Consider the following 13,852-nt stretch of genomic DNA (forward strand, 5'->3'; position numbering starts at 1 on the left):
TTCGGTCTGCCCTGGAGCATTGTTAGACCATTGAAATCAAAATAGGAACATAAAAACATAACATATGTTAAAGCACCTAAAGGAACCCACAAAATTGTCATGGATGCTACAAATGTTTACTATTAAAGCAGAACTAAACCCCACTATACTCACTTGTCCCTGTGCCATCACAGGATGTTGCCATCTTCTTCCTTCTTGTGCTCTTCGGCCATCCTGATTGGTCAGAACACAGGAGTTCATTCAGTCCTGGCAAGCACGGGGAAGCAACCAACGCATAATTCACCAGAGTTTACTGGTGTGATCAGGCAAGTAAGAATTATTGCAGAAGGGACATTGCCTGCTCCTTTCTGCAATCATTCCCTTCAAGATTTAAAAACGTAGAACTTTCATTGCACTTTATTATCTGATTATTATTTTTATAAAAAGTCAGCTTGTCATGCGAGAAATAATACTTTGTATTGTGACTTACTAAAAACTCTGGGTGCTAATATACAAATTGGGTTTAAAGTGGAACTCAACCCTGTGTATTTTCACCTTTTTCTGTTCCATCAAGGGGCTGCCATCTTCTTCCTTTTTCATTGCAAACTTTGTCCACCTGGGATGACGTAACTCCACTGCTCCAGTCCCGACATCTGCAAGGGAAGTTAGGATGTGGAGGTTTTCCTGGCAATCAGCGCATTTTTAAAGCTGGGTGGCGATCAGGCAGGTAAAAATGTTTATTGTGGAAAGGACATCACCTGTCCTGGAAAGGACCTGCCTGATGGCAAATGTTTAAAGTAGAACTTTATTTCCACTTTAACACTTTTTGACTCACTGACCTGAAACAAGTAGGATCTGTTGTGGAGCCATACCATTGGCTGGCTGTACAGTGTGGCCATATGCACATTTACATAGAAAACTCCACCAAAAAGGAAATTTCGGAAGCCTCTGTTTTTTTTCTCTTGTCAGATGTAAACAACACAAATAAATGCAGATATGTATTATTCAACACATCATTAAATTTCATTTTTTAAATTAGGCAATGTGGGTGCCTGAATTTCACTTGGTATCATCCCTATATAATGTACCGTGCTGCTTAACATGTTGGCGCTATATGAATCCCATATAATAATAATATAAATACTAAATGCTGTGTGTTGTATACCCCGACCAATGCTCTCTGCATGCTGTGCTGTAAATTGTGCACTTCAGATGTCTGTATTACCTGCATACGGAATGGAAAGGGTAGTAAAGTACAGGAGTATTAGGGTAAAAAACTACCTCCCCAAGTAAAAGTCACCCCAAACAGCCACCTCTGCACCCCTGGCTCAACCCCTTGCTATATACCTGTTGACTACTCTCCGTGTCCGTATCCCCCTCTTACCCTGTTCACCCATGTACCCCTCCCAAACAGCTCCCATCCATGCCACTGCCAGGGTCTCTATATGGAGGTGGCACAGACAGCCTGCATTGTGTATTGGCAGGCAACCTACAGGTCCCGACCCTCCCATGTCTATGGGGGTCACAAGGATAAAAATTAGGTCCCTGTAAAGAGCCTGTAATGGAGAATGCATCAATTTATACATAGGCGGATAACATGTATTCTGATGGCTCATTAGTCTGCTGCTTCTCAATCATTGTCCAATCAGGCTGGAGCCAGGCTCCACAGGAAGGGTTTTGTATGGTGATGGTGCAGCATAGAGCTAGTAGTGGGATTGGGGTCAGCCCTGGAATGAAGGTAATTATTGCAGCTAAGCATGCTTTTCTTATATTGTACTTTGAGGTGTATCTGAAGCCAAATCGTTTATTTCGTTTTGCCCTGGTAACCCCTGCCAAAAGAACTAAAAGTGAAATAAAATCGAAACTTTGAGTTGTGACCAGAACAAAGGAGGGAAATGTTCCCATAGGGACAAAGCATACACAGAGGGATTGGCTGTTGTAGTCAGCCCATGGCAATATGGGGCAGCCAATAAACTCCTCATAAGTCATGTTTCCTGAATGTGTATGGCAGCAGTGAGAACAAGCTGCACCAACAGCCGACTCTCCTCCTCCTCCTCTCCTCCTGCTGCTGCCAATTGTGTGGAAAGCTCTGGCAGAGGATGTGTGAAACACTGGCTCCCCTCCCCCTCTGTCTCTTTTAAGACTAGCCCCTAGGCGGCCTTGCGCCGACTGCTCGGGGTTGTGCTTTGCAGACGGTCCCTGCTTGGGGTGTGTTGTGTATTGGCAGTGGGGCGGCTCCGACTCCCTGACGCCAGTGAGACCAGATCAATCCAGGCTGCCGTGTAGGAGGAGACGGAGGAGGAGGGAGCCTCTCATCCCGGGCTGCTGTTGGAGGCATGCAAGCGGCTTTCCTGCATCGCACAACACACCGAGCCCCGGCGCTTGGTGACTGACCGCACGGCGGGACAGCAGGTAATGAGATTGGGGGGTTTCGGATAAGACACCGGGAGCTGGGAGGGTCCCTGTAGTTTTCCGTGCCCGGCCTCTGTCACCGACTCCTGACTTTACAAAGTAGTTTTTTAGGGCGGCTCACTCATGGCCCGGCCTGTGCTCTCTCCGGCTCAGTAAAAGTAACGCTGGGACAGCTAGAGTACCCCCCCCGTCATAGTATATCCCGGCTCTTCCATGGGGGCCCGGACAGGGGGCAGCCATCCCATTACAGGCGCTGGTGACTCCACAGCGCTCCCCCGTATCCCGGCAATGAGTCAGCCCGGGATAGTGGGAAGTTCTGCTGTGGGATCCTGGAAAGAAGGAGGAGGAGGAGGGGGGAAGCTGGGGGAGGGGGAGTGATGGCGCCTGGACTGCACAGAAGCCCTTGTGTGAGGAGCCTGACTCTCCTCTATGGAGGGCCCGGCCATTCCCTGCACACTGCTCCCTACACCGCCCTCACACCTCTGGGTACAATGCTGCCACATCTAATCCCAACAACAACTCACAAACTGCTTCTTGTCTGTCCTACAAAACTTCTGGGGGCTCCAATGGTTGCTACTATCACACTTCCTGTCCTGGGTGACAACACTCCCTCACTGCTGCATGGAGGAGCAGCTGTTGTCCCCCCAGGCTGCTCTCCTGATCTGAACTTTGAACATTTCCTCCTGTCCACCTATTCATTATTAATAAACAGGATTTATATAGTGCCAACATATTGCGCTGTGTTGTACATAAGCCTACAAATGTCAGATACAATAGTGACACAGAAGGGGGAGAGGAAGCAGAAGAGCTTACAATCTATTCTCTTCATAACATAGGAGGTGTTCTGTAGTGTAAGTTTAGGAAGTCAGGACAGTGAATTTCTATCAGAATCATCCGGTATCGGCTCTTGTACAAGGTGGGCAGTGAATGGCGGAATGGTGAATGGCACCTCGGATCAGCAGCCATATCTGACTTTTTCTTGGTTTAGATTCATCCTGAGTCAGGACTCTCCATTTCCCCCGGTCACTGTTGTGTCTTTGTGTGTTTCCTGTCTCGGATAACATTATTTTATGCCTGGCTTGGATTAGTAAAACCAAAGCGCTCCGTGTCAGGGTTGGCAAGGTCGTATTGCGTCTGTGGCGCGGCTGCGTTTATTTTTATCGGTAGTGGTGAAAGGAATGGCGTAGGGCCGGTAAATAAAATGTTGCAGGATTACTCTGTTGGAAAAGCAGTGTTTTTGGTGCGGACAGATGTGCAGCCTGCAGTGTGTTGCATCAGTCAGGATCGTCCCCGGAGGATTGTACGGAGCTCTGGTTACTGTGCAATCATGGGAGGCCGTGGCCGGCTTTGTGAGTTTGTAGTTCCCTCGTCTAGTCATCCTCAGCCCGGCCGTCTCATGTGAGCCATGCTTCAAGACAGCATTGGGTTTCTCCTCAGGGCTGTCCTTGCTGGCTGACCTCCTGGAAAGCTCTAAACACCACTAATGTTCTCCACTCTCATTCAGGCTCCTGGCTATTATCTAATTATCTGCGGGGCCATATTGACTGAGGACCAGGCCTGCAACCATATGTCATCAGCATTGCTGTGCCCAGCTGGAGAACATGTACCGAGGTGACAACACTGGAGCACAATTCAGAGAACGTTGTCACCCTATGCCAAGGGTGCCTAATCAAAGCCGTTATCTCCTTTGATGAAGGCTGCGGATTTCAGAAAATTAGGAATGTCGTTAACACGATAAAATATTAGTGATTTGGATATAGTGTATCTAAGCTCACATAATACAAGTATTTTGTGGTTTAGTAATATATTAGATGTGTTGGCTGCATATGTTCCAGCCTTTATTACTTTGTCTTCTGATGATTCTGCCAATGGTTCTCTTCCTTTACTAGTGTCATGGCGTTCACTTACTGTATCTGTGTAGGAGCAGCATGGTCATCCCAGGTTGTTGTAAAAATCCTCTGCCCTTCTCCTCAACGCCTGTGTGCTAGGTATGCAACATGAAAATGGATCCTTTGCAAGTGACTACAAACCTCTGATGTGCCATCCACGTACCATACACAGGTCTCTCCCCTGATACATACCTAAGCTTGGCAAAGTTAGTCATGTTCAAGCCAAGGCTCTGATTGGCTGGCTCTGCCTACACATTGGCCTATGTTGGAAATAAAAAATACTGATTGGCTGAATATTTTTATGAATTAGGTCAGAGAGCACATAACCCTCTGCTCACAGGTAAGCGTCACACGGAGAGGAACAACATGAAAATACTAAACGGCGATTGGGCAGATTTAAAAACTTTGCTAAACTTCTCTGATTGCTCTTCCAAAGCAACACCTTGGGATAAAAGGCCTGCTTTATTAAAGCTCTCCAAGCCTGGAGAGGATACACTTTAATCACTAAAACTGGGTGATCCAGCGAACGTAGAATAAATCTGGTCCAGGATTCAAAACATTTGCTAGCAAAAAGCAAATGATTTTTAGAAATAAATTCCAGGTTTGCTGGATCACCCAACTTCACTGATGAAAGTGTATCCTCTCCAGCCTTGGAGGGCTTTGATAAATCAGAACCTGCCCCGGCCATGTTTTTACTGTGTGCCTGTTTTTAAGTGAAAATTTCATCTCCAATTCTGTCCCAATCCTTTTCGATTATTATGTCTGTTTGCCTGCCTGGCATTGTGCCACCATGACTGCTGTTTTGTAAAGGCGATGCTTTCTGTGAATTTTAAAGTAAATGGCAGTGACCTAAATGTTACTTATCAGAGTTCTTCTTTAAAGAATTGTTCTTTTAGTCTTCTGGCTCGTGGGCTGCTGGAAGCTGGCTGATGCCAGCTACGCGTGTGCAGTGATTTCCTATTCATTTCTCTGGAAAGACTGCCGATTGTTGGTCTTATTGATTAGTTATCCAAGTGAAAAACAATGTAATTGACAAATGCTTACACTAAAGGCCATCATAATTTTTATAAAGGGCCTAGCTCAAACTGTTGAAAATTGGTGCTTCTTGTGCATTTCTTACTGCAACCGATGGAATCCATGCCCAAATGTTCTTACACTTCTAAGCTTGCTGGGCATGGCCCTGCTTGATGGTGTTGGACCCATGGAGAACTGACTGGCTTTATGGCCACACTTGTTGGTTTTTGTAGTCCTAGGAGTTCATGTGCCCAGAAGTAGCCGACACTTCATGGGTGCATTAGTGCTGTCTGTCACTCCTTTGGGGATTATTACGTCTTTTCAAAAACTTAAAAATATTATTGTGTGATGACGGAAAGCTGTATTTATAGAAATATGTAGGCTGTTGTGCTGCCCTTCTAAAAATGCCATTAGGAGTCTCTGATCCATGGCAAGTATGCAGATCAGGAATGTCAGGTCATCAATAGTAGAGTATGTCATACTTTTTCATTTGTTTTTATTTCTTTATGTACTAATATAGCTTCGAACGTACTGAAGCCATGGAATTGACATGATGGCATTTTCAGTAGGAGAGGTGTACAGTCGTGGTCTCCATATGAGTTTCCTTTCAATCCGTGGTTTTGTAGTGTGCGGCTGTTTTTGTTGTTTTATCTGCAGTATTGAAAAAATAAAGGTTTAATTTTTGTGCTTTAATACACTTTTTTTTTTTTGCCAGAATTAGTTAAGAAAACATTCTGACCTATGCAAATCTGTTCTAACTTTAACTGCAATTTGTTTTATTAAAACATACAGACTTCTACACCCAGTATGAATGGGACCTTTACAGTGACTGTGGTATTCAGGGTGGGTGATGACAAATGACATCCCAGAAGCCCGCAGTGTAAATATTCTGCTAGGTCATAGTCCCAAGTGCATGCCACTTGTTAGTCATTAGTACGTGTCAGAGTTTTCTAGTTTGGGGAAATAAGACTGCTAGACTTCAAGAAGGGATTTTTGTGTTTTTTATTTTGAAGTTGATATTCAGTGAAATCTGTAATGGAATTCACCTCATGTATTCTAGCGGGTGTATTTTTACATTTTGCTCTGTATATTTATAACCATCCACTGATCATCCAAAGCATGAAACCAACTTCCCAATATTGTGTGGATCGCCCTTTTCCACCAAAACTCTTCTGACCAAAATGGAATCCACAAGCCCTTTGCAGGGGTTTAGTGGTATCTGGTGTATCTGTCACAACGACATTGGAAGTCATAATATTAGGTCAGGTTGCCTCCATCGGCCTTCCTTCTTCCTAGAGCACGTCATGCTTCCATCTTTTTTCCAGATAAATAAAAGGCACACGCATGCTTCATGATTTAATTCGGAAGTTTACTTGGCCATTGTAGGAGATTTTATCCAACTCCACACCCTCCCCTATACAGTTGTTTTGTATGGTCGGACCAGATTTGCTTTTGGACCTAAGTGAGCCCCTTTACCTTGTCACAAGGTGTCCTTTCTTGGACCACTTTTGAGTAGCACTAACCACTGCATACCTGGTACACCTACAATAGTAACATTATGGAGATGCACTGACCCAGTCATTTAGTCATCACAATTGAGCCCTTGTCATAGTCGCTCTCATATCCTTACACCCAGTTCTTCCTGTTTCATATAAATTGCTTATGAAACTGCCTGTTCACTTGTTCATGGTGCCATTGTACCAGAATAATCAGTGGTGTCCCCTTCACTGGTCCATTTTTCAATTCTTTCTGATTGTTGGGAAATGATGAAAGTATTTCTGAACCCATTGCCACAAAATACTATAGTAAACCAAATAGTTTTCTAGGTATCTTTTTCCTTTTTGGGTCATGTGACCTCCAGTCTTTCTCAGTGTCTTTCCCCTTAGTGGGGGGGCCACGTCTGCCGTGGCAGGGGCAATGAGTGAATGCTGTAGCACACAGAGGTGAACTATAATGTTCTATGTCTGTGTCCACTCGGAGTGGAAGGCGTGGTTGGAGAGAGCACTACAGGCACCACAATGTGTCTTGGGGGCTGGGCTCTGCTCAGAGGAGATGGGTCCTTTATCTTAGTTTGTGTCTCACAGGTACAGAAACTGACTGCTGCATTATGGGTCCATTTTCATGCTTGGTGTGGCCAGAATCAAGGAAATGGCAGGGTCACCAGGTACAAGGGCAAAAAAGGCCAAGCATTTATTGAACTGTTGTGCTGATACCTATTGATACACATAGCTTTAATTTTTAGATTCATGTGTACCTTAGGTAGTCAGTACAGCATATTGACAAGAGATCATCAATAATATCTTGTCTAATGGAGACTCTAGGGACGGAGGGAAAAAGCATCGTTACTAGACTTTTCAATATGCTACAGATCTCAGATTGATTTACAGCACTGATCTGGTGCAAAATGATACATCAGGGCGAACAGGGTCATTCTGTAAAAGTATATTATGTGAACCTATTAGTTGGCTCATCCTAATTTAGTCACATAAAAAAAACGCTATATGTGCGAACTGTGTTTTAACACAATCGTTTTTTGACAAGAAAGCTGGGACACATTTTAAAGATTTCCATAATTGATCCTAATTTTTTATTCTATAACTTTTGCTCTCAATATTCTAAATTTACCGTGTGTCAAGAAAAAACAAAAGGTTTATGAGGAAAAAGCCTACAACACCTACAGTCCAGTATGTTTCTGTATGTTACACTAAAGACCATTTTGTGCAAATGTTGGCTTTACCTATACGATATATGATTTGCAGTGTTGTAACTTCGTTTGTGGTGTACAAAGATTTGTCTTGGCTGAATATATACTGACAACAGGAAGTCGCAGCAAAATAGCTACTTATAACATTACAATTTGATGTGTTATTATCAGGCCAAACATAAGAAGAATATAAGCATAGTTTAGTACTATTGGTATTTTTTATTTTTTTTTTATTTTCGGGTTTTTACCGCTCTGTGATCCAGGGAGCAAATTATTAACTGTTAAAAAAAAAGTTAAAACATAACGTGTTTTCTGTCGTTCAGGAAACCAAGTTTTCCAAACATTCCTTGATGTACTTATGACTAGTGTGCCAGCTACATCCGTTTCCTTTCTTAGGACAGTCCCATAATGCTCTGTCTTGAAAATCGTTGTTATCGAAGGTATATATACTGTGTGCACAGTCCATTCAAAATGTCCTTTGATATGGGAGTTTGAATTTCGTTTTTTAAATTCGTTTTCGTTGTCAAATCAGCATATCATATCAGTTGGTGCATTATCTTTGTCTTTTTAACGTGACCACATCACCTTTTTGGCTGAAGTTTTAGACAAAAAGTATCCTGCCACAAAGAAAAGAAAATGGTTATATTTGTAGTTTAGTTACTGGGTTTGTATTGTCCATCTGGCTTTCTGTTTCCAGACTGACCTCAGCACAGTGAACAGATACAGAACATTAGCTGTAAAATGCTGAGCTGTTCTGCACATTTATCATCCTTCTGTTTCCTAGCAATTTTCTACTAGTTGTGTTAGGCAGCTGTGTTCTCATGTAATTGAATTCTTTTTTTTTTTTTTTTTTTTATATAACGATGGATGACTTGAGTCTGAAAATTAGTGTATGTAGCACTTATTTAGGGTTTAGTGAGAAGCTGGTGGCTGGCTACTATTCTGGCTTCACTCAGATGACCGACTACTAAAAAAATCTTTTAGCAGAAATTTTTTTTATATTTATTTAATGGGAAATACCCTATTGAGGCTTACTAGTAGACGTTCTGATGGTTCTCTGTGGGATTATTAGATACCTAGATTAGACCTTGACACTTTATCTAAAATAGGAAAAAGACCGCATTTGCCACAAAGTGCAGCAACGCACAAGTAGAATTGTCAGCATTTCAGTGTGCCTACATCCCCACACTGCTTCTATCCAATAGTTTATTCCTGTAGCTTTGAATTGACCCCCTAGGGACATAGCACGGGTGGAGACCACAGGCTTCCTACACACCCACATATGTCTGATTCTTTGGGTCCACTGGTGTGTTGATCTGCAGAGCAGAAATTGCATGTATATACAAAGTTGTGAAAACAAATTTTGTGAGCAGGCAGGGTATTTATTGCAAAAAGGAGAGGTGATGTGCCTTCTGTAATAAGACAGTACCTCTTTACCTGTTTGCAATATTTTAAGCTGAACTTGTGTCTGGCTGTTGGTTGCTGCTGGAAATGACTGAAATCCTGTGAGCATAAATGGGACTTCAAGCCTGAATTATGAAAATGCCTGAAGATCCCAAACCTGGAAGTGAACCAGGTAAGGATGTCAGTAACTGAGCAAGATTAGGAGAGTTTGAAAAACAAAACAAATTTAAGCAAATTTGGACCATGTCTGAAAAGACTTCATATGGCTTCATTTCACAATGAATATTCATTCATTCATTCATTCATTCCTTGAACGATTGTTGGCATCAGTAGAATAAATCGTGCCCCATCCTTGGTATCAGTGGGAGGAAGAGAACCCCAAGGGCCAGTTAGTGGTGAGCTAGGGGAGTCAGTTAGGGGACCACTGGATTAGATGCTGGAGTCAATAGCGTAGAAAACACATGTTATTTGTTGGTATATAGATATAAGATTTGTGTCCTTTTTTATTGTATGTTATAGTCGGTGCATTTTTCAGCCTGACTGTATAAAATAAACCTGTTAGTCATCGATCCTGATAGGATAACTCGTAGTTCACCAATTTCTGACTAGTCTAGTGAGTCTGCTACAGGTTCTAATCCATTAGGATTTCGCCCAGACTGAATACTCAAAATTTGCTTTGTGTTGATACCTTTTTGCGGAACCTGTATGTCATGGTTTTAAAATCTGTCATCTGTTCATAGGTTTAGAAGTATTGAATATTCCCTCCTATTTAGTTTTTAGTTTCCATACCCTCTTTTTCCCTTATTAGCCTATAGATTTATTTTTTTGGACTGAGTTTGGCCAATATGTTAGTTTTGTTTTACGATTTGCTAGCTGTAGATTTGGTTCCCTTGTTGTAGTGAGAATGCGTGATCTTTATACATATATATTTTTATGGTAAAGTTTTCTGTATTTGATATGGACATGTTTTGGCAGCTGAAGGCTACTTGTACATTTGTGGATGGCTGCACAGAGCAGGATAAAGCAAATTAACTCACTGTTTGTTGTCTAGCTTCTGCAGTGTCCAGGACATCCTGCAATAAATCACCTTGACTCAACTTAACCCTTTGTGGCTGCCACAACCAATTAGTGCACTTCAATTAAGTGTATAACTTCTAAATCTCTGAATCCTCCTCTGTCAGTGTTTTAATGGCAAGTCTTTATTTTATAATTTAAATGCCTGAGGACATTTTAATTTTTGGTTTACAAAAAATGAAAGCGAGAAAAGAGATCAACCTCATATGGTCAGCAACACTTTGCTTAAAGCATATCTTAAGAAAAGTGTAATATAGTACACTCCAGTGCTCAACCCAGAAATTATTTTAAGCTGGGTGGGAAGTAATTGTAGGCGGGTGACAGCCCCTGTATTGTGACCCAACTTCTCAGTAAGCACCCACAAACAGCCCGGTGGTTGCTGAAAAGTGCTGGGTGCTGGACCCGGCTAAAAGAGGCTAGGGAGAACAGTGCACTCCTAAGATGATGTTGTCCCTGTACAATTTTTTTTTTCTGTCTATCGCTGGGGGATCTTTCCAGTAAGTCATGGCATATTCTAGGGTGATAAATCTTATTTACTATACAGTAACATACATGGATGTGCAGTTTGTCATTCCAGAACAGTTTGAATTGGAAAAAACCCTCCCCTTTCCTAATCATAACATAAAACGGTAGTATTCAGATGGGAATACTCCTGATTTTTTTTACTGATTATTTTGACTCTATTTTACAATATAGAAGAAATTAACTTAAAAAAAATATATATATATATATATATATAAATATATAATTATATGCATATATATGTCAGAATGCAGCAGTACTAGTTATCTGACCTGAGTTGTATGAGAAAAAATGCCAAGCCCCTAACTGGACTCTGGAGAGTTACATCATGGCAGCTTGGAGCAGTCCCACCCATTCCCTACGCTTATAAAGCTTGGCATTTCAGAAAGTAGCCTGTTTCTTCAATAAATCTTATTGAACAAGGCAAAAAAATTTAAAAATTGGTGTGCCTGATGAATACAGATTATGTAAAAGTATGGTTGTTTGGAAAAGTATTACCCGATTGGAATTGAAATGCAGCCTTGGATAAAATCAAATATAAGTTTATCAGCCTTTGTATGGTCTTCAGCTAAACCGTCTCATAGAACTTAGGCTACGTACACACGTTAGGTTTTTGTCGTTGGAAAGGATCTTTCAGGATCCTATCCAATGAAGCGATGCATGAATGAGCACTATACATACATCACCAATCTGCTCTATGGAGAGCGGGAGATTGAGGGAGCAGCCCTTCATTTGCATTGACGTCCTTTGTAGATCTGCCAGGATGTATCCATGAACGTAGTCGGACAGAGAATCATCTGACGTGTGTACCTAAGTAGCCTTACACAAACACATTACAATTTGCTGATAGATATCTTTATCGAGCCCACTTTCCCTTCCTGAGCCTTGACCCCCAATACTGGTCTACAGCTGTCTTTCCTTGGTGCCCTTTTGCTAGGTAATAAGACTTCACAATATTCATTAGAAATCTCCTAATTCTTATGCTTGCCTATTTTATCCCACATCCCATTCAATCACTGACTGTCTAATATCCCTGGAGCTGGGATAATGCCCACAGGAATACATACAGTGCTGGTATATATATGTACTTGATATGTATATCACTTTGTACTAATATTATTATTATTATTATTATTATTATTATAGTTATTATAAATATTTTAATTCATTAAAGTGAATTTTTTTCACAATTAGAATATAAATGGACCAAAACTGGTATTTATTGGGAATATCTACATATTGGAATCGGTACAGGTTCTTCCTATGTGGGCTCTTTAGTGTCTAGAAGTAGTAAGATATTTGTATAAAATTCTTCTGCCTTTACATGTTAGCCCTTAGATAAAGGGATGAGTTTAATCAACGTTTAGAGTGGAAATACATTCAAACACCAGAACTTATTTTTTTTTTTTTTTAATTTATATAATCTCTTTTTCCCCCTCAGCAAAGCAATTTGTTTTACTCTGAGGATCATTCAAGCAATAATACAATTCTATCCCCTCCCTACCTATCTTACACATCTGCAGTGAAATGTTTATGCAAGCATCCCATCTGTGTATTATCTCGTCCTCAGCAAGCAGACATCTATCATGTGTGGAAAGCGCCCTGAATTAAACAGGACAGTACATAATAAGGTGGGAAGCCCCCCACCCTTATTTTCCTGCACGAATAGCGTACACATTTGCCTCCTCCCTGACTTTTTGAACTGTCTGTGGAAAACAGGTGTTGTGTTTTTTCAATATTTCACCAAAAATGCACATCTGTGTGGGTGTGTATGTGTAGCAGCACAAAAGCAGGATAGCCTCTATATATAGATGTGTCTACTCAGCTCTAATTGCATAATTTAATCAGGGCCCTGTGCAGCGGAAAGGCATCCATACTGCTCTCAGGCATCAAAGGAAACATCTTTCCAAGCTGTATCCTTTAGCAGAGCAACATGCAGTCCCACACCACACGCCCAATTGTTGAACCCCTCCGCTGGGAAGAATAAGGAATTTGGTTCTTTTGTGTCTTTTAAACAAGCACTTCCTCCATTATTTAGGTTGGGTGTTAGGGATGGCTGGAGCCACATAAGGGCCAGCTGATTACACCCCTTGCTGCCTGCCAGGTTTTCCATATAGAACCTTTTTTTCCATAAATGCCTTGAAACATTAGTATAGTATACATTAGTATTAGTATAGTGTTTATATTTTGATTCTGGTGGGTTAAATCGTCCGCTATTTTTTTGTGCCATGTTAACAGAGGTGAGATCTCTGCTGAAGGTGTTCACTATCATTCCCAGCTATAGTCTTTCTCCTCTTCTTGCACCAGCCAAGTGTTGATGGTGTTCCTGAAATTTATTGTACCATTAGTTAAGTACAACAGGGAGCATGAGACTCTCTTTAAATGGCTATGGCAGATGGGTGGAGGTGGGAATTGAAATTTAGATCTCACCATTAGCATCCCCAAAAGGTCCAGGAAACTGAGGGGTGATTTAGCCTACTGGCATCTATCCAAAACTGAAAAGCCTCTGTATGACGGACCGATAAATCCTTCCTGCCCATCTGACCTAGTAGGCTTCAAGCTCAACTCCAACCAATCCATTAGAGAACTTCTGTCAAATTTTGTAAGGCTTTTCGTTCTTGTATCAATTTTTCTAATGTTGTCTCTGACTTTTTTGAAAGTCTTTTTTGATACCCTTCAGGCAGACTGTGATAATATTGCAGGTTTTCTATATAGTAATAAACATGGACAGCAAGAGTTAAAATACCCTGTGCCTCCAGCACATAAGTGAGGTTGACCTTGGCACTCACTAAAAGTAGCAACATGACTGTTTTTTTGTTTTGTTTTTTTTTTTTTTTTTTTTTTTTTTTTTTTT

General features: G+C 41.5%; 1 protein-coding gene across 1 annotated transcript in view; it reads left to right on the top strand.

Annotated features, from left to right (window-relative positions):
• The first annotated feature begins 2,214 nt into the window (after positions 1-2,214).
• SMAD1 (SMAD family member 1) overlaps positions 2,215-13,852 on the top strand; it is a 38,132-nt gene continuing 26,494 nt past the window's right edge. The window contains exon 1 of the mRNA XM_072405882.1: positions 2,215-2,391. The gene's annotated coding sequence lies outside the window, so the exon portion shown is untranslated. The remainder of the gene's footprint in view (positions 2,392-13,852) is intronic.

This window comes from Pyxicephalus adspersus, chromosome 3 (genome assembly GCF_032062135.1).
Source record: "Pyxicephalus adspersus chromosome 3, UCB_Pads_2.0, whole genome shotgun sequence".
In the NCBI taxonomy this organism is placed as follows: Eukaryota; Metazoa; Chordata; class Amphibia; order Anura; family Pyxicephalidae; genus Pyxicephalus; species Pyxicephalus adspersus.